Source organism: Syngnathus floridae, chromosome 11 (genome assembly GCF_059516105.1).
Source record: "Syngnathus floridae isolate MCC-2025c chromosome 11, RoL_Sflo_1.0, whole genome shotgun sequence".
Lineage (NCBI taxonomy): Eukaryota > Metazoa > Chordata > Actinopteri > Syngnathiformes > Syngnathidae > Syngnathus > Syngnathus floridae.
The window spans coordinates 341,855-361,639 of NC_142423.1; the positions used below are offsets into that span (position 1 = coordinate 341,855).

General features: G+C 41.5%; 2 long non-coding RNA genes across 2 annotated transcripts; both read right to left on the reverse strand.

Moving 5' to 3' along the window:
- Positions 1-16,523: 16,523 nt before the first annotated feature.
- Positions 16,524-17,623, reverse strand: LOC148390220 (uncharacterized). The gene is made up of 3 exons (XR_015861492.1): positions 16,955-17,623; positions 16,800-16,870; positions 16,524-16,663 (listed from the first exon to the last, which is right to left on the reverse strand). It is a non-coding gene; the product is annotated as an uncharacterized LOC148390220 (long non-coding RNA).
- A 681-nt stretch (positions 17,624-18,304) lies between these two features.
- Positions 18,305-19,511, reverse strand: LOC148390221 (uncharacterized). Its single transcript, XR_015861412.1, has 3 exons — positions 18,993-19,511; positions 18,541-18,734; positions 18,305-18,416 (listed from the first exon to the last, which is right to left on the reverse strand). It is a non-coding gene; the product is annotated as an uncharacterized LOC148390221 (long non-coding RNA).
- Positions 19,512-19,785: the final 274 nt, after the last annotated feature.

Sequence of the window (19,785 nt, forward strand, 5' to 3'; positions counted from 1 at the left end):
TGTTGTTCAGTGCGGCATGGTGTTGTTCAGTGCGGCATGGTGTTGTTCAGTGCGGCATGGTGTTGTTCAGTGCGGCATAATGTTGTTCAGTGCGGCATAATGTTGTTCAGTGCGGCATGGTGTTGTTCAGTGCGGGATGGTGTTGTTCAGTGCGGGATGGTGTTGTTCAGTGCGGCATGGTGTTCAATGCGGAATGGTGTTGTTCAGTGCAGGATGGTGTTGTTCAGTGCGGCATGGTGTTGTTCAGTGCGGCATAATGTTGTTCAGTGCGGCATGGTGTTGTTCAGTGCGGCATGGTGTTGTTCAGTGCGGCATGGTGTTGTTCAGTGCGGCATAATGTTGTTCAGTGCGGCATGGTGTTGTTCAGTGCGGCATGGTGTTGTTCAGTGCGGCATAATGTTCAGTGCGGCATAATGTTGTTCAGTGCGGCATGGTGTTGTTCAGAGCGGGATGGTGTTGTTCAGTGCAGGATGGTGTTGTTCAGTGCGGCATGGTGTTCAGTGCGGGATGGTGTCTTTCAGTGCGGCATGGTGTCGTTCAGTGCGGCATGGTGTCTTTCAGTGCGGCATGGTGTCGTTCAGTGAGGCATGGTGTTGTTCAGTGCGGCATGGTGTTGTTTAGTGCGGCATGGTGTTGTTCAGTGCGGGATGGTGTTGTTCAGTGTGGCATGGTGTTCAGTGCGGCATGGTGTTGTTCAGTGCGGTATCGTGTTGTTCAGTGCGGTATCGTGTTTCTCAGTGCGGTATCGTGTTGTTCAGTGCAGTATCGTTGTGTTGTTCGTATTGTGTTTAACACTTAGCCTCTAACACTTAGCCTCTAACACTTAGCCTCTAGCATCTAGAAGGTAAATAAATAGGAAGGAAGGACTCACCGGTGACGTCTTCGCCCACGTCCAAGCGTTGTACTTTGTATTTTCATCCTTCTGACAGTGGAAAACATAGCCAACAAACACCGTGGAACCTAAACGAATGAAAGAAAACTATCATTTGGCCACAACCAACATTCACAGATACAACACAATGTGACGTGCGGGGTTGAGGTTAAAGGTTGAGTGAAGGGCCCTCGTTTTAAACTACTTTTTTGAAAAGGATTGGGAACAAGTAAGACGTATTTAATTTATTTAATGGGAAGTAGTAAGAGCTATTGAATTTAATCTATGTATTATATTCTATTGTATTGTATTCTGTTGTATTCTTTTGGATTGTATTCACACTAACCCCACTAAAACTTCAGCCCACAAAAACTCGCCTCTGGCGCCTAGCCTCTGGCACTTAGCCTCTAACACTTAGCCTTTAACACTTAGCCTTTAACACTTAGCCTTTAACACTTAGCCTAGAAGGTGAATAAATAGGGTTAAAGGTTGAGTGAAGGGACCTCGTTTTAAACTACTTTTTTGTAAAGGAGTGGGAACAAGTAAGACGTATTTAATTTATTTAATGGGAAGTAGTAAGACTTATTAAATTTATTTAATCTACTTTTCTTCCCAGGCAAAATTTGATGTGCTGCAATTCCAAATTTCCAAAGTGAATGAAGGAATGAAGTCCTTTAAATTATGATTTTGTATAAATACTAGGCATTAACACAAAATCGACGGCACAAAATGGGCAGACTTTACTTGTTTGAAAAGGACTGGTTACAAGACAGACTTTTTTAATTTATTTAATGGGAAGAAGACTTATTTAGTTTAATTGATCTATTTTTGTTCCCTGGCAAAATTCGATTTGCTGCAATTCCAAATTTCCAAAGTGAATGAAGGAAAGAAGTCGTTTAAATTATGATTTTGTTTAAATACTAGGCATAGACACAAAATCTACGGCACAAAATGGGCAGACTTTACTTGTTTGAAGAGGACTGGTTACAAGACAGACTTTTCTGATTTATTTAATGGGAAGAAGACTTATTTAGTTTATTTAATCTATTTTTGTTCCCTGGCAAAATTGGATTTGCTGAAATTGTATTTTGCCAAATCTTGCCTTGAGACCTGATAGGAAGTATTAAACGCTTAGTTAAATCAATACAAGTTGGTAATAAGAGCGAGTAATGTTGGTTGAACCGATGAATGAAGGTTGAAAGCAATTTAAATTATGACTTTGTATAAATACTAGATATTAACAGAACATCTACTGCGCGAAATGGGCAGAGTTTACTTGTTTGAGAAGGAGTGGCTTATTCAAAACTAAGATTTATTTAATCTGTTTGTTCCCAGGCAAAATTGGATGTGATGCAATTCCAAATTTCACCACATGATGGTGCCCAATTTTGACTTCATAGGACATATTAAACACTTAGCTTGTTATTATGTTCAAGGTAATCAGATTTGTTTATTATTCTAATGGCCTCTTCAAAACTATTCTGGATTACTACTTTGGATCTATTCTACATTACTTGGCAACAACATACTCTGTAACAGATTAGGCAGTATAATCATATCTGTTAACTTGAGAGTGCCCACACTCAATCTACTTATCGTGATGTGTTAAATCAATTACTGTTAGACATTATTTGTCTGATAATCTACCAAATCTTTGAATTGAAGAATTTGTGATTTAATTAATAGCTTGTTGTTATGTTAAGGGTAATCAGACTTGTATATAATTCTAATGGCCTTCTTTTGAAAACTATTCTGAATTACAACTTTGGATCTTATATTACTTTGCAACAATCTACTCCGTGACAGATTAGGCAGTATAATCACATATGTTAACTTCAGTGCCCACACTGTATTTATTTATGGTTATTTGTTAAATCAAGTACTGTTAGACATGAAATAGGAAGTGTTTAACATAAATGTTATGGCTACTCACCATTGTAGCTCGCTCCTGGTCAATGATACGAGCCTCTTCTTGCAGTGGAAAACTTGCAGCCAACAAACACCGTGGAACCTAAAGGAATGAAATTAAACATTAACATTTCGCCTCGACCAATTTTCACACGTACAACGCAACGCGGCTACACTTCTGCTATTACAAACGTAAATCTCCTTAAACACAATGAGTGTTACTTACCGTGTACGCTCTAGACGGTCCAGTTGCAAGCAGAAAATAAAGATATTTCTGTTGATAATCGTCGCTGCTCAGTGGCTCACGGCCATCGCGCCAACAGATTTGAATTTTGGCGGAGGTTCGGGCAATTACGTCATATCCACGGCACATGACTGCGACGTAATACCCGCTTATCTGAAACGGCAGTTAAAAGTAGAGTTACATCAAGTTTTCTTGGAACCTAAACGAATGAAAGAAAACTATCATTTGGCCACAACCAACATTCACAGATACAACACAACGTGCGGGGTTGGGGTTAAAGATTGAGTGAAGGGCCCTCGTTTTAAACTACTGTTTTGAAAAGGAGTGGGAACAAGTAAGACGTATTTAATTTATTTAATGGGAAGTAGTAAGACTTATTAAATTTATTTAATCTACTTTTCTTCCCAGGCAAAATTTGATGTGCTGCAATTCCAAATTTCCAAAGTGAATGAAGGAATGAAGTCCTTTAAATTATGATTTTGTATAAATACTAGGCATTAACACAAAATCGACGGCACAAAATGGGCAGACTTTACTTGTTTGAAAAGGACTGGTTACAAGACAGACTTTTTTAATTTATTTAATGGGAAGAAGACTTATTTAGTTTAATTGATCTATTTTTGTTCCCTGCCAAAATTCGATTTGCTGCAATTCCAAATTTCCAAAGTGAATGAAGGAAAGAAGTCGTTTAAATTATGATTTTGTTTAAATACTAGGCATAGACACAAAATCTACGGCACAAAATGGGCAGACTTTACTTGTTTGAAGAGGACTGGTTACAAGACAGACTTTTCTGATTTATTTAATGGGAAGAGGACTTATTTAGTTTATTTAATCTATTTTTGTTCCCTGGCAAAATTGGATTTGCTGAAATTGTATTTTGCCAAATCTCGATTTGAGACCTGATAGGAAGTATTAAACGCTTAGTTAAATCAATACAAGTTGGTAATAAGAGCGAGTAATGTTGGTTGAACCGATGAATGAAGGTTGAAAGCAATTTAAATTATGACTTTGTATAAATACTAGATATTAACAGAACATCTACTGCGCAAAATGGGCAGAGTTTACTTGTTTGAGAAGGAGTGGCTTATTCAAAACTAAGATTTATGTAATCTGTTTGTTCCCAGGCAAAATTGGATGTGATGCAATTCCAAATTTCACCACATGATGGTGCCCAATTTTGACTTCATAGGACATATTAAACACTTAGCTTGTTATTATGTTCAAGGTAATCAGATTTGTTTATCATTCTAATGGCCTCTTCAAAACTATTCTGGATTACTACTTTGGATCTATTCTACATTACTTGGCAACAACATACTCTGTAACAGATTAGGCAGTATAATCACATATGTTAACTTGAGAGTGCCCACACTCAATCTACTTATCGTGATGTGTTAAATCAATTACTGTTAGACATTATTTGTCTGATAATCTACCAAATCTTTGAATTGAAGAATTTGTGATTTAATTAATAGCTTGTTCAGGGTAATCAGACTTGTATATAATTCTAATGGCCTTCTTTTGAAAACTATTCTGAATTACAACTTTGGATCTTATATTACTTTGCAACAATCTACTCGGTGACAGATTAGGCAGTATAATCACATATGTTAACTTCAGTGCCCACACTGTATTTATTTATGGTTATTTGTTAAATCAAGTACTGTTAGACATGAAATAGGAAGTGTTTAACATAAATGTTATGGCTACTCACCATTGTAGCTCGCTCCTGGTCAATGATACGAGCCTCTTCTTGCAGTGGAAAACTTGCAGCCAACAAACACCGTGGAACCTAAAGGAATGAAATTAAACATTAACATTTCGCCTCGACCAATTTTCACACGTACAACGCAACGCGGCTACACTTCTGCTATTACAAACGTAAATCTCCTTAAACACAATGAGTGTTACTTACCGTGTACGCTCTAGACGGTCCAGATGCAAGCAGAAAATAAAGATATTTCTGTTGATAATCGTCGCTGCTCAGTGGCTCCCGGCCATCGCGCCAACAGATTTGAATTTTGGCGGAGGTTCGGGCAATTACGTCATATCCACGGCACATGACTGCGACGTAATACCCGCTTATCTGAAACGGCAGTTAAAAGTAGAGTTACATCAAGTTTTCTTGGAACCTAAACGAATGAAAGAAAACTATCATTTGGCCACAACCAACATTCACAGATACAACACAACGTGCGGGGTTGGGGTTAAAGATTGAGTGAAGGGCCCTCGTTTTAAACTACTGTTTTGAAAAGGAGTGGGAACAAGTAAGACGTATTTAATTTATTTAATGGGAAGTAGTAAGACTTATTAAATTTATTTAATCTACTTTTCTTCCCAGGCAAAATTTGATGTGCTGCAATTCCAAATTTCCAAAGTGAATGAAGGAATGAAGTCCTTTAAATTATGATTTTGTATAAATACTAGGCATTAACACAAAATCGACGGCACAAAATGGGCAGACTTTACTTGTTTGAAAAGGACTGGTTACAAGACAGACTTTTTTAATTTATTTAATGGGAAGAAGACTTATTTAGTTTAATTGATCTATTTTTGTTCCCTGCCAAAATTCGATTTGCTGCAATTCCAAATTTCCAAAGTGAATGAAGGAAAGAAGTCGTTTAAATTATGATTTTGTTTAAATACTAGGCATAGACACAAAATCTACGGCACAAAATGGGCAGACTTTACTTGTTTGAAGAGGACTGGTTACAAGACAGACTTTTCTGATTTATTTAATGGGAAGAGGACTTATTTAGTTTATTTAATCTATTTTTGTTCCCTGGCAAAATTGGATTTGCTGAAATTGTATTTTGCCAAATCTCGATTTGAGACCTGATAGGAAGTATTAAACGCTTAGTTAAATCAATACAAGTTGGTAATAAGAGCGAGTAATGTTGGTTGAACCGATGAATGAAGGTTGAAAGCAATTTAAATTATGACTTTGTATAAATACTAGATATTAACAGAACATCTACTGCGCAAAATGGGCAGAGTTTACTTGTTTGAGAAGGAGTGGCTTATTCAAAACTAAGATTTATGTAATCTGTTTGTTCCCAGGCAAAATTGGATGTGATGCAATTCCAAATTTCACCACATGATGGTGCCCAATTTTGACTTCATAGGACATATTAAACACTTAGCTTGTTATTATGTTCAAGGTAATCAGATTTGTTTATCATTCTAATGGCCTCTTCAAAACTATTCTGGATTACTACTTTGGATCTATTCTACATTACTTGGCAACAACATACTCTGTAACAGATTAGGCAGTATAATCACATATGTTAACTTGAGAGTGCCCACACTCAATCTACTTATCGTGATGTGTTAAATCAATTACTGTTAGACATTATTTGTCTGATAATCTACCAAATCTTTGAATTGAAGAATTTGTGATTTAATTAATAGCTTGTTCAGGGTAATCAGACTTGTATATAATTCTAATGGCCTTCTTTTGAAAACTATTCTGAATTACAACTTTGGATCTTATATTACTTTGCAACAATCTACTCGGTGACAGATTAGGCAGTATAATCACATATGTTAACTTCAGTGCCCACACTGTATTTATTTATGGTTATTTGTTAAATCAAGTACTGTTAGACATGAAATAGGAAGTGTTTAACATAAATGTTATGGCTACTCACCATTGTAGCTCGCTCCTGGTCAATGATACGAGCCTCTTCTTGCAGTGGAAAACTTGCAGCCAACAAACACCGTGGAACCTAAAGGAATGAAATTAAACATTAACATTTCGCCTCGACCAATTTTCACACGTACAACGCAACGCGGCTACACTTCTGCTATTACAAACGTAAATCTCCTTAAACACAATGAGTGTTACTTACCGTGTACGCTCTAGACGGTCCAGTTGCAAGCAGAAAATAAAGATATTTCTGTTGATAATCGTCGCTGCTCAGTGGCTCACGGCCATCGCGCCAACAGATTTGAATTTTGGCGGAGGTTCGGGCAATTACGTCATATCCACGGCACATGACTGCGACGTAATACCCGCTTATCTGAAACGGCAGTTAAAAGTAGAGTTACATCAAGTTTTCTTGGAACCTAAACGAATGAAAGAAAACTATCATTTGGCCACAACCAACATTCACAGATACAACACAACGTGCGGGGTTGGGGTTAAAGATTGAGTGAAGGGCCCTCGTTTTAAACTACTGTTTTGAAAAGGAGTGGGAACAAGTAAGACGTATTTAATTTATTTAATGGGAAGTAGTAAGACTTATTAAATTTATTTAATCTACTTTTCTTCCCAGGCAAAATTTGATGTGCTGCAATTCCAAATTTCCAAAGTGAATGAAGGAATGAAGTCCTTTAAATTATGATTTTGTATAAATACTAGGCATTAACACAAAATCGACGGCACAAAATGGGCAGACTTTACTTGTTTGAAAAGGACTGGTTACAAGACAGACTTTTTTAATTTATTTAATGGGAAGAAGACTTATTTAGTTTAATTGATCTATTTTTGTTCCCTGCCAAAATTCGATTTGCTGCAATTCCAAATTTCCAAAGTGAATGAAGGAAAGAAGTCGTTTAAATTATGATTTTGTTTAAATACTAGGCATAGACACAAAATCTACGGCACAAAATGGGCAGACTTTACTTGTTTGAAGAGGACTGGTTACAAGACAGACTTTTCTGATTTATTTAATGGGAAGAGGACTTATTTAGTTTATTTAATCTATTTTTGTTCCCTGGCAAAATTGGATTTGCTGAAATTGTATTTTGCCAAATCTCGATTTGAGACCTGATAGGAAGTATTAAACGCTTAGTTAAATCAATACAAGTTGGTAATAAGAGCGAGTAATGTTGGTTGAACCGATGAATGAAGGTTGAAAGCAATTTAAATTATGACTTTGTATAAATACTAGATATTAACAGAACATCTACTGCGCAAAATGGGCAGAGTTTACTTGTTTGAGAAGGAGTGGCTTATTCAAAACTAAGATTTATGTAATCTGTTTGTTCCCAGGCAAAATTGGATGTGATGCAATTCCAAATTTCACCACATGATGGTGCCCAATTTTGACTTCATAGGACATATTAAACACTTAGCTTGTTATTATGTTCAAGGTAATCAGATTTGTTTATCATTCTAATGGCCTCTTCAAAACTATTCTGGATTACTACTTTGGATCTATTCTACATTACTTGGCAACAACATACTCTGTAACAGATTAGGCAGTATAATCACATATGTTAACTTGAGAGTGCCCACACTCAATCTACTTATCGTGATGTGTTAAATCAATTACTGTTAGACATTATTTGTCTGATAATCTACCAAATCTTTGAATTGAAGAATTTGTGATTTAATTAATAGCTTGTTCAGGGTAATCAGACTTGTATATAATTCTAATGGCCTTCTTTTGAAAACTATTCTGAATTACAACTTTGGATCTTATATTACTTTGCAACAATCTACTCCGTGACAGATTAGGCAGTATAATCACATATGTTAACTTCAGTGCCCACACTGTATTTATTTATGGTTATTTGTTAAATCAAGTACTGTTAGACATGAAATAGGAAGTGTTTAACATAAATGTTATGGCTACTCACCATTGTAGCTCGCTCCTGGTCAATGATACGAGCCTCTTCTTGCAGTGGAAAACTTGCAGCCAACAAACACCGTGGAACCTAAAGGAATGAAATTAAACATTAACATTTCGCCTCGACCAATTTTCACACGTACAACGCAACGCGGCTACACTTCTGCTATTACAAACGTAAATCTCCTTAAACACAATGAGTGTTACTTACCGTGTACGCTCTAGACGGTCCAGTTGCAAGCAGAAAATAAAGATATTTCTGTTGATAATCGTCGCTGCTCAGTGGCTCACGGCCATCGCGCCAACAGATTTGAATTTTGGCGGAGGTTCGGGCAATTACGTCATATCCACGGCACATGACTGCGACGTAATACCCGCTTATCTGAAACGGCAGTTAAAAGTAGAGTTACATCAAGTTTTCTTGGAACCTAAACGAATGAAAGAAAACTATCATTTGGCCACAACCAACATTCACAGATACAACACAACGTGCGGGGTTGGGGTTAAAGATTGAGTGAAGGGCCCTCGTTTTAAACTACTGTTTTGAAAAGGAGTGGGAACAAGTAAGACGTATTTAATTTATTTAATGGGAAGTAGTAAGACTTATTAAATTTATTTAATCTACTTTTCTTCCCAGGCAAAATTTGATGTGCTGCAATTCCAAATTTCCAAAGTGAATGAAGGAATGAAGTCCTTTAAATTATGATTTTGTATAAATACCAGGCATTAACACAAAATCGACGGCACAAAATGGGCAGACTTTACTTGTTTGAAAAGGACTGGTTACAAGACAGACTTTTTTAATTTATTTAATGGGAAGAAGACTTATTTAGTTTAATTGATCTATTTTTGTTCCCTGCCAAAATTCGATTTGCTGCAATTCCAAATTTCCAAAGTGAATGAAGGAAAGAAGTCGTTTAAATTATGATTTTGTTTAAATACTAGGCATAGACACAAAATCTACGGCACAAAATGGGCAGACTTTACTTGTTTGAAGAGGACTGGTTACAAGACAGACTTTTCTGATTTATTTAATGGGAAGAGGACTTATTTAGTTTATTTAATCTATTTTTGTTCCCTGGCAAAATTGGATTTGCTGAAATTGTATTTTGCCAAATCTCGATTTGAGACCTGATAGGAAGTATTAAACGCTTAGTTAAATCAATACAAGTTGGTAATAAGAGCGAGTAATGTTGGTTGAACCGATGAATGAAGGTTGAAAGCAATTTAAATTATGACTTTGTATAAATACTAGATATTAACAGAACATCTACTGCGCAAAATGGGCAGAGTTTACTTGTTTGAGAAGGAGTGGCTTATTCAAAACTAAGATTTATGTAATCTGTTTGTTCCCAGGCAAAATTGGATGTGATGCAATTCCAAATTTCACCACATGATGGTGCCCAATTTTGACTTCATAGGACATATTAAACACTTAGCTTGTTATTATGTTCAAGGTAATCAGATTTGTTTATCATTCTAATGGCCTCTTCAAAACTATTCTGGATTACTACTTTGGATCTATTCTACATTACTTGGCAACAACATACTCTGTAACAGATTAGGCAGTATAATCACATATGTTAACTTGAGAGTGCCCACACTCAATCTACTTATCGTGATGTGTTAAATCAATTACTGTTAGACATTATTTGTCTGATAATCTACCAAATCTTTGAATTGAAGAATTTGTGATTTAATTAATAGCTTGTTCAGGGTAATCAGACTTGTATATAATTCTAATGGCCTTCTTTTGAAAACTATTCTGAATTACAACTTTGGATCTTATATTACTTTGCAACAATCTACTCGGTGACAGATTAGGCAGTATAATCACATATGTTAACTTCAGTGCCCACACTGTATTTATTTATGGTTATTTGTTAAATCAAGTACTGTTAGACATGAAATAGGAAGTGTTTAACATAAATGTTATGGCTACTCACCATTGTAGCTCGCTCCTGGTCAATGATACGAGCCTCTTCTTGCAGTGGAAAACTTGCAGCCAACAAACACCGTGGAACCTAAAGGAATGAAATTAAACATTAACATTTCGCCTCGACCAATTTTCACACGTACAACGCAACGCGGCTACACTTCTGCTATTACAAACGTAAATCTCCTTAAACACAATGAGTGTTACTTACCGTGTACGCTCTAGACGGTCCAGTTGCAAGCAGAAAATAAAGATATTTCTGTTGATAATCGTCGCTGCTCAGTGGCTCACGGCCATCGCGCCAACAGATTTGAATTTTGGCGGAGGTTCGGGCAATTACGTCATATCCGCGGCATTTGACTGCGACGTAATACCCGCTTATCTGAAACGGCAGTTAAAAGTAGAGTTACATCAAGTTTTCTTGGAACCTAAACGAATGAAAGAAAACTATCATTTGGCCACAACCAACATTCACAGATACAACACAACGTGCGGGGTTGAGGTTAAAGATTGAGTGAAGGGCCCTCGTTTTAAACTACTGTTTTGAAAAGGAGTGGGAACAAGTAAGACGTATTTAATTTATTTAATGGGAAGTAGTAAGACTTATTAAATTTATTTAATCTACTTTTCTTCCCAGGCAAAATTTGATGTGCTGCAATTCCAAATTTCCAAAGTGAATGAAGGAATGAAGTCCTTTAAATTATGATTTTGTATAAATACTAGGCATTAACACAAAATCGACGGCACAAAATGGGCAGACTTTACTTGTTTGAAAAGGACTGGTTACAAGACAGACTTTTTTAATTTATTTAATGGGAAGAAGACTTATTTAGTTTAATTGATCTATTTTTGTTCCCTGCCAAAATTCGATTTGCTGCAATTCCAAATTTCCAAAGTGAATGAAGGAAAGAAGTCGTTTAAATTATGATTTTGTTTAAATACTAGGCATAGACACAAAATCTACGGCACAAAATGGGCAGACTTTACTTGTTTGAAGAGGACTGGTTACAAGACAGACTTTTCTGATTTATTTAATGGGAAGAGGACTTATTTAGTTTATTTAATCTATTTTTGTTCCCTGGCAAAATTGGATTTGCTGAAATTGTATTTTGCCAAATCTCGATTTGAGACCTGATAGGAAGTATTAAACGCTTAGTTAAATCAATACAAGTTGGTAATAAGAGCGAGTAATGTTGGTTGAACCGATGAATGAAGGTTGAAAGCAATTTAAATTATGACTTTGTATAAATACTAGATATTAACAGAACATCTACTGCGCAAAATGGGCAGAGTTTACTTGTTTGAGAAGGAGTGGCTTATTCAAAACTAAGATTTATGTAATCTGTTTGTTCCCAGGCAAAATTGGATGTGATGCAATTCCAAATTTCACCACATGATGGTGCCCAATTTTGACTTCATAGGACATATTAAACACTTAGCTTGTTATTATGTTCAAGGTAATCAGATTTGTTTATCATTCTAATGGCCTCTTCAAAACTATTCTGGATTACTACTTTGGATCTATTCTACATTACTTGGCAACAACATACTCTGTAACAGATTAGGCAGTATAATCACATATGTTAACTTGAGAGTGCCCACACTCAATCTACTTATCGTGATGTGTTAAATCAATTACTGTTAGACATTATTTGTCTGATAATCTACCAAATCTTTGAATTGAAGAATTTGTGATTTAATTAATAGCTTGTTCAGGGTAATCAGACTTGTATATAATTCTAATGGCCTTCTTTTGAAAACTATTCTGAATTACAACTTTGGATCTTATATTACTTTGCAACAATCTACTCGGTGACAGATTAGGCAGTATAATCACATATGTTAACTTCAGTGCCCACACTGTATTTATTTATGGTTATTTGTTAAATCAAGTACTGTTAGACATGAAATAGGAAGTGTTTAACATAAATGTTATGGCTACTCACCATTGTAGCTCGCTCCTGGTCAATGATATGAGCCTCTTCTTGCAGTGGAAAACTTGCAGCCAACAAACACCGTGGAACCTAAAGGAATGAAATTAAACATTAACATTTCGCCCGGACCAACATTCACACGTACAACGCAACGCGGCTACACTTCTGCTATTACAAACGTAAATCTTCTTAAACACAACGAGTGTTACTTACCGTGTACGCTCTAGGCAAAATTGGATGTGATGCAATTCCAAATCTATCTGAAACGGCAGTTAAAAGTAGAGTTACATCAAGTTTTCTTTTTTAATCAACACAATCATTTACAACCGTTGACCAGAAAGAATCGTCGAAATTCGACGTCCCCCACAAACGCCACGCTCACTCGCTTTTCAGGGCAACAAAAGTACTTCTTTTTAAAAACGATGAGTTGTACTTACCGTGTACGCTCTGGACGGTCCAGTTGCAAGCAGAAAACAAAAATATTTCTCTTGTTAGTCGTATGTTACCATCCGCTGTGTCTTTGTCAACATCGCCGCCATTTTCCTACTTCCTGCTGCGAGCCACGCCCACGGATTTAAATTTGGGCGGAAGCTCTTTCCATTGGCGTCGTTTTCGCGTATAGCAAATCCGATTGGTTGGGAAGGGGGCACGGTTATGCAGCCGAGGAGTCCTGTGATCGGTGGGATGTAAAGTAGGCGTCGACGTCACGTCCGCGTCACGTGACCACGACGTGGCAGACGTCAAATAGCAACCGCTGTTTTGTTTAGTAGACTTACAGTTGTTATGCATTGACATAATGGCGCACACACCAAATAGATTTAAATAAATTAAATAATTCTTCTGCCCACTCTCTTTTAAACAAGTTAACTCTCCCCGCGGATTTGAATTCCGGCGAAAGTTACGCCCATCGACGTCACGTATGTCACGTGACCACGACGTGGCAGATGTCATATAGCAACCGCTGTTTTGTTTAGTAGATTTACAGTTGTTATGCATTGGCATAATGGTGTGCACTCAAAATAGATTTAAATAAATTAAATATTTCTTCTGCCTACTCCCTTTTAAACAAGTTAACTCTGCCCACGTCCATTGACGTCTTGTCTGCGTCACGTGACCACGACGTAGCGACGTCATATAGTAACCGCTGTTTTGACCAGTAGACTTAGTTATTATGCGTTGACATAATGGCGCACTGGTTAGCATGGCCACCTCTTAAGCATGATGATGCGGGTTCGACGCCTGATCAATGTTAGCATGGAGTGAGCTGAAGTGCATGGCGCTGAAGATTTGAATCTTTGAAATGCGCTGAGGTCTGACATATCAGGCAGAATGGTTTGCCATCACGTTCAACAAAAAATAGAAACTTTCCCACTCTGATTAAAACGTCCTGTGTTCATCTACGTATTTTCGTTTTGCTGTGCATCTTTTCCCTGCCATTTCGAGAGCCCAATTGACACTCATAGTTTAAAGAAATGTGTTTGCCCATCCTACTTTGTGGAATTTCACCACATGCGCTTTTGACCAAAATACCAAATTGAACTCAAGTGAAGCCAACACGCACAACCCCCCCCCCCACACACACACACACACACACACACAAATGTGGATATGAACATAAAAGAGCCGCATGCGGTTCGGGAGTTGCGGCTTGGCCAAACCTGTACTATACAACTTTATTTGTATAAAATTTTCACAACAGCTGTCACACAAACAAAGCGGGAAAAACCGAAGACGTGCGTGTTCCGCCCACGCTGGATTTATTTGCACCTTTGAAAAGACACCGTATTGCCGCAGATGTGGCAAAGAGTACTTTTGGGCATCTGAGACGGAAGGATGTCCAAAGCATCACGTCACCTGCTCTGGTAGGCATGGTGGTGGGACGTTGAGGTCAACCGCTTTGGGGTTGGCTGACTCTTTGATCGCAGGATGCCACACACTTGAAGACAGAAGCAGAAAAGCAGAGCTAAATGCAAAATGTACTCACCGGTGACTCCAATTTTTTTCCCCCCTGAAGAAACAGCTGGACGGGTGGCCCCGGCTGGCCAGTGGGACTCTTGTTATTCTGACCCTTTTTAGTGCGCGTTTGGGGCAACAACCGTTTTTTGTGGCGCTCTCTTCTGGTTCAAAAGTGCCCTGCATGTGAATTTGCTTTTCCTGCCTTCTGATTGGATGAGCGCCGGTGTGACGCGGTGCCTCTGTCACCGTGGCGGGGGGTATACGTTGGCATCGGAGCGTCTGCCAACGTCTGAGACCGGCTGGCAGTGTATCGGAGGTGTCGAGTGCGGTGCCGCTGGAGCTCACTCACCAGCTGGTGTTAGGGCCACAGAATGAAGGCCAAGGAGAAGAATAGAAAGAGAAACAGAAACTTCTCCTCCAATTGTTTGATTTGTCTCTTCTGAGCTTCGATGAATTCTTTCAGCTCTTTGTTCCTCTAGGACGGACAAATGGAAAGTGGCATTCAAAAGCCAGTAAGCGTGCAAGTAAGTGCCGGGCTGGCTTTGGGCCCTTACCTGTTGCGCGCTGTGCAGCAGATCCATTCTCTCTTGGAGGATGCAAGCGTCGCGCTCCCTCAACTCGCACATCAGGGCTCGCTTCCATTGGTCCACGGCGCTCCTAAGCTCTTCTCTCTGATCCGCCGTCAGCACGTCATTCACGCCAGCGTGGCTGGCTTTTTCGCCGTCCGTGGCGGGGCAGTCCCGCTGCGGTAGCGCCTCGTACAACATGGCCTCCAGCTCCAGGATCCTCTGGGCCGCAATCCTCGTCCATCAGTGGTCCGGCGGGAGATTTGAGGGCGGCTTACCTTATGAGCCTGGTCCATGGAACACTTCCTGAAGTCCAACTCTTCATCCAGGTAGCCCTTCTGCTTGCAGAACATATCCTAGCACAGCTCAAGGTCAGAATTGTTGGGGCACATTGCCGGAGTTCCCCTTGGCTGATGTCGCGTGTCTGTCTACCTTCTCACTTTCAATGTCCAACATCTTCTGTTGAAGTGCTGACTTGGTCACTTTGATGTATTCTAACCACTGAGGAAAGGCTGCTGTCACATAAGCAGAATGCGAGAGCGTGCGTGGACGTGCGCGTTACCTTCTCGGCTAGGGTGAGAAGGGTCCTGGCGTGAATCACGACCACCTGCTCCTCGTTGGTGAGATTCTGCAAGAGCCCAAAGGCACAGCGTCAACAAGCTTCTTTCAGCGCAAAGCCTTCCAAAAGTCACATTTGAGCCGCCGAGTCTCGTGGAGTGCGAACATAAGGAGTTCGACATACACTTACGGCGTTATAGCCCAGGATGTCCAGCTTCTTCATCAGATCACTGATGACGATGTCCGGGGGAAAGGCGCAAGGAGCAATGTAAGGTGTTCTGGGACCTCGGGTTAAGGTTAGGGTTGCGAGGGACGCCTTACGTACGCTCACGCCCTCGGCCTCGCAGTAGATCTGCAAAGGGCTGAGGTCATTTTCATCCACAAATTCTTTGGTTGACTGGAAAATGACATTTGCTTTTCTCCGCATTTTCCCAGCCACGTTCGGGGGGGGGGGGGGGGGGGGGGTTGGTCCAGTAATGCCAGACGGATGAGTGACTGAAGAATGTAGCTATTTTGTCTGAGAAAAAGGTGTGCTCATTGATGAGCTTACCTGTCCTTGTTGCTTCAGCGCTGACTCCAGATCTGCTACTCTGCTTTGATAGTGACCCATTTCTACCATCAGCTTTTCTCTGGTCTGAAAGGAGGAGGAGGGAGGCTCCTCCTCCTCCTTTCAGACCAGAGAACACCCGAGGCTGGGTGAGAACGGGGAGGCTGCGACCCGGCCGGGGGTTGCGGGAAGGGGCGCCACCTTGATCTCCTTCTCGGCGTCGTAGTCCCCTTTCGCTGGTCTGGGCTAGCAGAGCGTAGGCTCGTTGCAGCGCTTGATATTCTTGCGTCAGCTGGCGGTAGCGAAGCTCCGCCTCTTCATGCACACACCAATGCAACACAGCACTAGTACCAGAATCAGTCAGACCGGCGACAAAGCACCCGCGACGCAAAGACGAGTCCGATTCCAGGCTGAAGAGGAATGTTTGGTGCCAATACGCTGGCAGAAATGGCGGGCTACCTCTTCGGGTTCCGTGTCGGGGGTTCTGTCGGTGTGAAAAGACAAGGACGATCCGTCCGAGTCCACCAACACGTCTTCGTCGTAGCCGTAAAATGTTTCGATGACCTGCGGGCGCGGAAGCAAACATCTCTCTGAACAAACTGAAGCGACACCTCACGATGAATCGACGAGAGGAACGATAGCGAGAAAAAGGCCATTTCATCTTGCGCAACACCAAGCAGCCGCAAACAAACAGACTCACCTTGCAGGACCTCACGCTTTGTTCCTCCTCAGAGATTCTCGACGTCGGTATCGTAGCAGCAAATCTCTCTCCTGTCGACACAAATAATCCGCCTTTGAGATTCTTTGGATGCAAAGGGAACGAACGGCTCCGGCGCAGAAACAAACGCGACTCACAATGACATTTCTGACATGAGCTCCTGTCTCCAGAGCCTGAAAAACACGTCACCGGCGATGATTGGAGGGACGCTCGTCTTTTCCAAAAGTGACAACTACAGGGTGTGTCAGGGTTTTCCAGATTATCTTTATCGTATCATTGTGTTGCTTTGACTTTGACTGCGACCTGTAATAAATAATATTATTTATCCCTTATTTATCCCTATCGCTTATCCCTTCCTACACAAAGTCGTAAAACACCCCTTGCTATGTTTTGACTAGAGGTCAAGGGCTTCCTCTATTCAATCCACTCTTACACCCACCCTGTTTCTCTTAATTAAAATGCTCGTGCAGGAGCCGAGAGTCAGACTTCATTCGTACAACGGATGGACTCTCCACCTGCAGGTGTCCAAAAGAACTTACTTGTCTCCCGTGTGGTTCTTGCAAAATAAGTTGGAGCGAGCGCAACTCTAACAGGGTGCATTTTGCCACTAGCTGCCTACGGACAATGACGTCGCACTCGCGGCTCATGGTTGACGGGCTGAGCAGCCGGGCAAGTCCGTCGTTTTCAGCGCACAGCGAGTGGCAAAGGCGCTGACAAAACGGGAGCTTTGAGCTGCTGAAAACGGCAAAACAAGTCTAAAGCGTGTTCAAACGCGTGCGCACAATGCTCCTGCTTGAAAGGTCGGAATTTAAGGGGCCAATTTTTTGGATGGCGGCCGCCGGCCAAGCTTTGGACGGAAAAGGTTTCCTGGCGACAGCGAGCGAGCGCGGCGCTGCCGTACGTGCACCGAGTCGCCTGCCTGAAGACCTTGGACAAGTCGTCGATGATGTGCCGCTGCTCCACAACTTGAAGGAACTCCATTTCACCGTCCTGCTGGCCGCAACCGCGGTCCAGGTCATTGAGCGAACTAGGCCTTCTCTGTGGAACACAAATGCAGTGGACTCTGTTGGCACGCCGCCGTTGTCCGCGTCGACTTACCAAGCTTGCCATCTCCTCGTTCTCCTGGGTGACAAAGCGCACTTTGTTTTCAAGGCGACACAGCACCAGCGAGAGTTCTTCATTCTTCCTGCTCAGGCGTTTGTTTTTGTACAGGAGTGGCAGAAACTGGCTTTCTGTTTCTCTCAGTCGCTTTAGCTGCAAGCATGAAGTGCGGGATGTGAAAGACGCACAACACGCGGGCCAGAACGTATCCATTCCTTTTGCATCGGTTTGAACGGAATCGTGGCTTTGGCTCCCAATAAAAGACATCTACCAGGCAACCGACTCGCCGCGCCGCTCAACTAATAAGCAAGCGCAATGGGTGCCTCGCTGGATGGCGCGCATCAAACGTAGCGCAAACCTTCAAGCGTGCCGTCAATAAATTACCAGTTCATTGCGCTCTTCAGAAAGCAGGGCGTTTCGATCCTCCAGTTTCCTGATGACTGCGCTGAGCTCAGCGATTTTCAGATGAAACCGTCGCGTGTCCCGATCCTCCTGAGACTGAAAACGCCCCGCAACACACACACACAAGCACTCGTTCAAAGTTCAAAACTGTTTTTGTGCTACCTTCCTCCAGCAACGAACTAAGTCATGCGTACTGCAAGTGTGTGATGAGGTGGCTTACGCAATGAAGAGGATTGCTAGTAGCGGCGTTGACCCCACTTCCAGGGTAGTTTAGGCCCGCCCTTTGGGAATCCCTCAGGGCAGCGATCTGCTGCTCGGCAGCCTGAGTCTGCAGCTGAAGGCGGTGGACGTGGCCGGCCCCAGGGCTTCATCCAAAACACTAACCGCTCTGTCTTTCAGCTTGATCTCATCCGTCTGGATGTACAAACGGGGAGCGCTCAGGCAGGCGGGAAAACTCATTTGCCAGAATTGTGACAAAAACAAAGAGAGCAACCGGCCAATTTTTTTCTTGAATCGACTAGAACACCTTTGCTGTGACAAAAGCGAAGCGAGCAACCGGACATTTTCTTCTTGTGAAATAGAATAGAATAGAATGCCTTAGGTGTCATTGCACTGCAGGTATACAACGAAATTGGGAACATAGCCACGCACCGCGCATCTGATCAGTCCTACCAGTCGGCGGATCTCCCTCTCGCAGTCTCTCTTGGTTCGGCTCAGCTCCTCCCGATGCTGGTGATGAGCCGATCGGAGCTCGGCCGCTCGGGACTGCCAGGCCTGCTGGGCCGCTGCCAGGGCTTCTTCCGCGCTCCTGGTGGAGGCGACACCGCTCGGTCTCCCGACACCGCCGCGTCTCCTCCACCTCCGCCAGCAAAGCGCCCCCCCTCCTCACCTGAGCAGACATTGCGCCACACCGGGCCGTTGAGACCGCAACGGAGCGCCGCGACGCTTACTGGGGACAAGCTACACAATACGGTCGCGGCCGCATCGAAGCCCGACGTGGCGTGCGGATAGTCAGACACGGATAGAGCGGATCACCTTGTCCATGGAGCCGTCCCTCAGGCTGAGGACCAAGGCATTCAGTCGCTGGATCTCTCCATCTTTGATTTTGATCACTCTCATCAGCTCCATTTCATGCTGCCGCAGTAATGTCTCCCTGGTAATGGCTAACTCTTTCTGCTTCTCCTCATGGAGTTTGCTTTTGAGTTCCGTCATGGCGGCGGTGGCACGGTGGTGCTCCGCCCGCAGGTCCTGACTTCTCTCTCTCTCCAGACAGCTGACCTGACATGACTTAGACTTAGACAAACTTTATTGTCATCTTGTCTGCACATGGTGCATACAAAACGAAATTCCGTTGCATACGTCTTACAACAAAGTAGTGATATTGCAGTTGAATAGAAGTAACATATCCTATGAAAATATATATATATACATATATCCTATATATATATATATATATATATATATA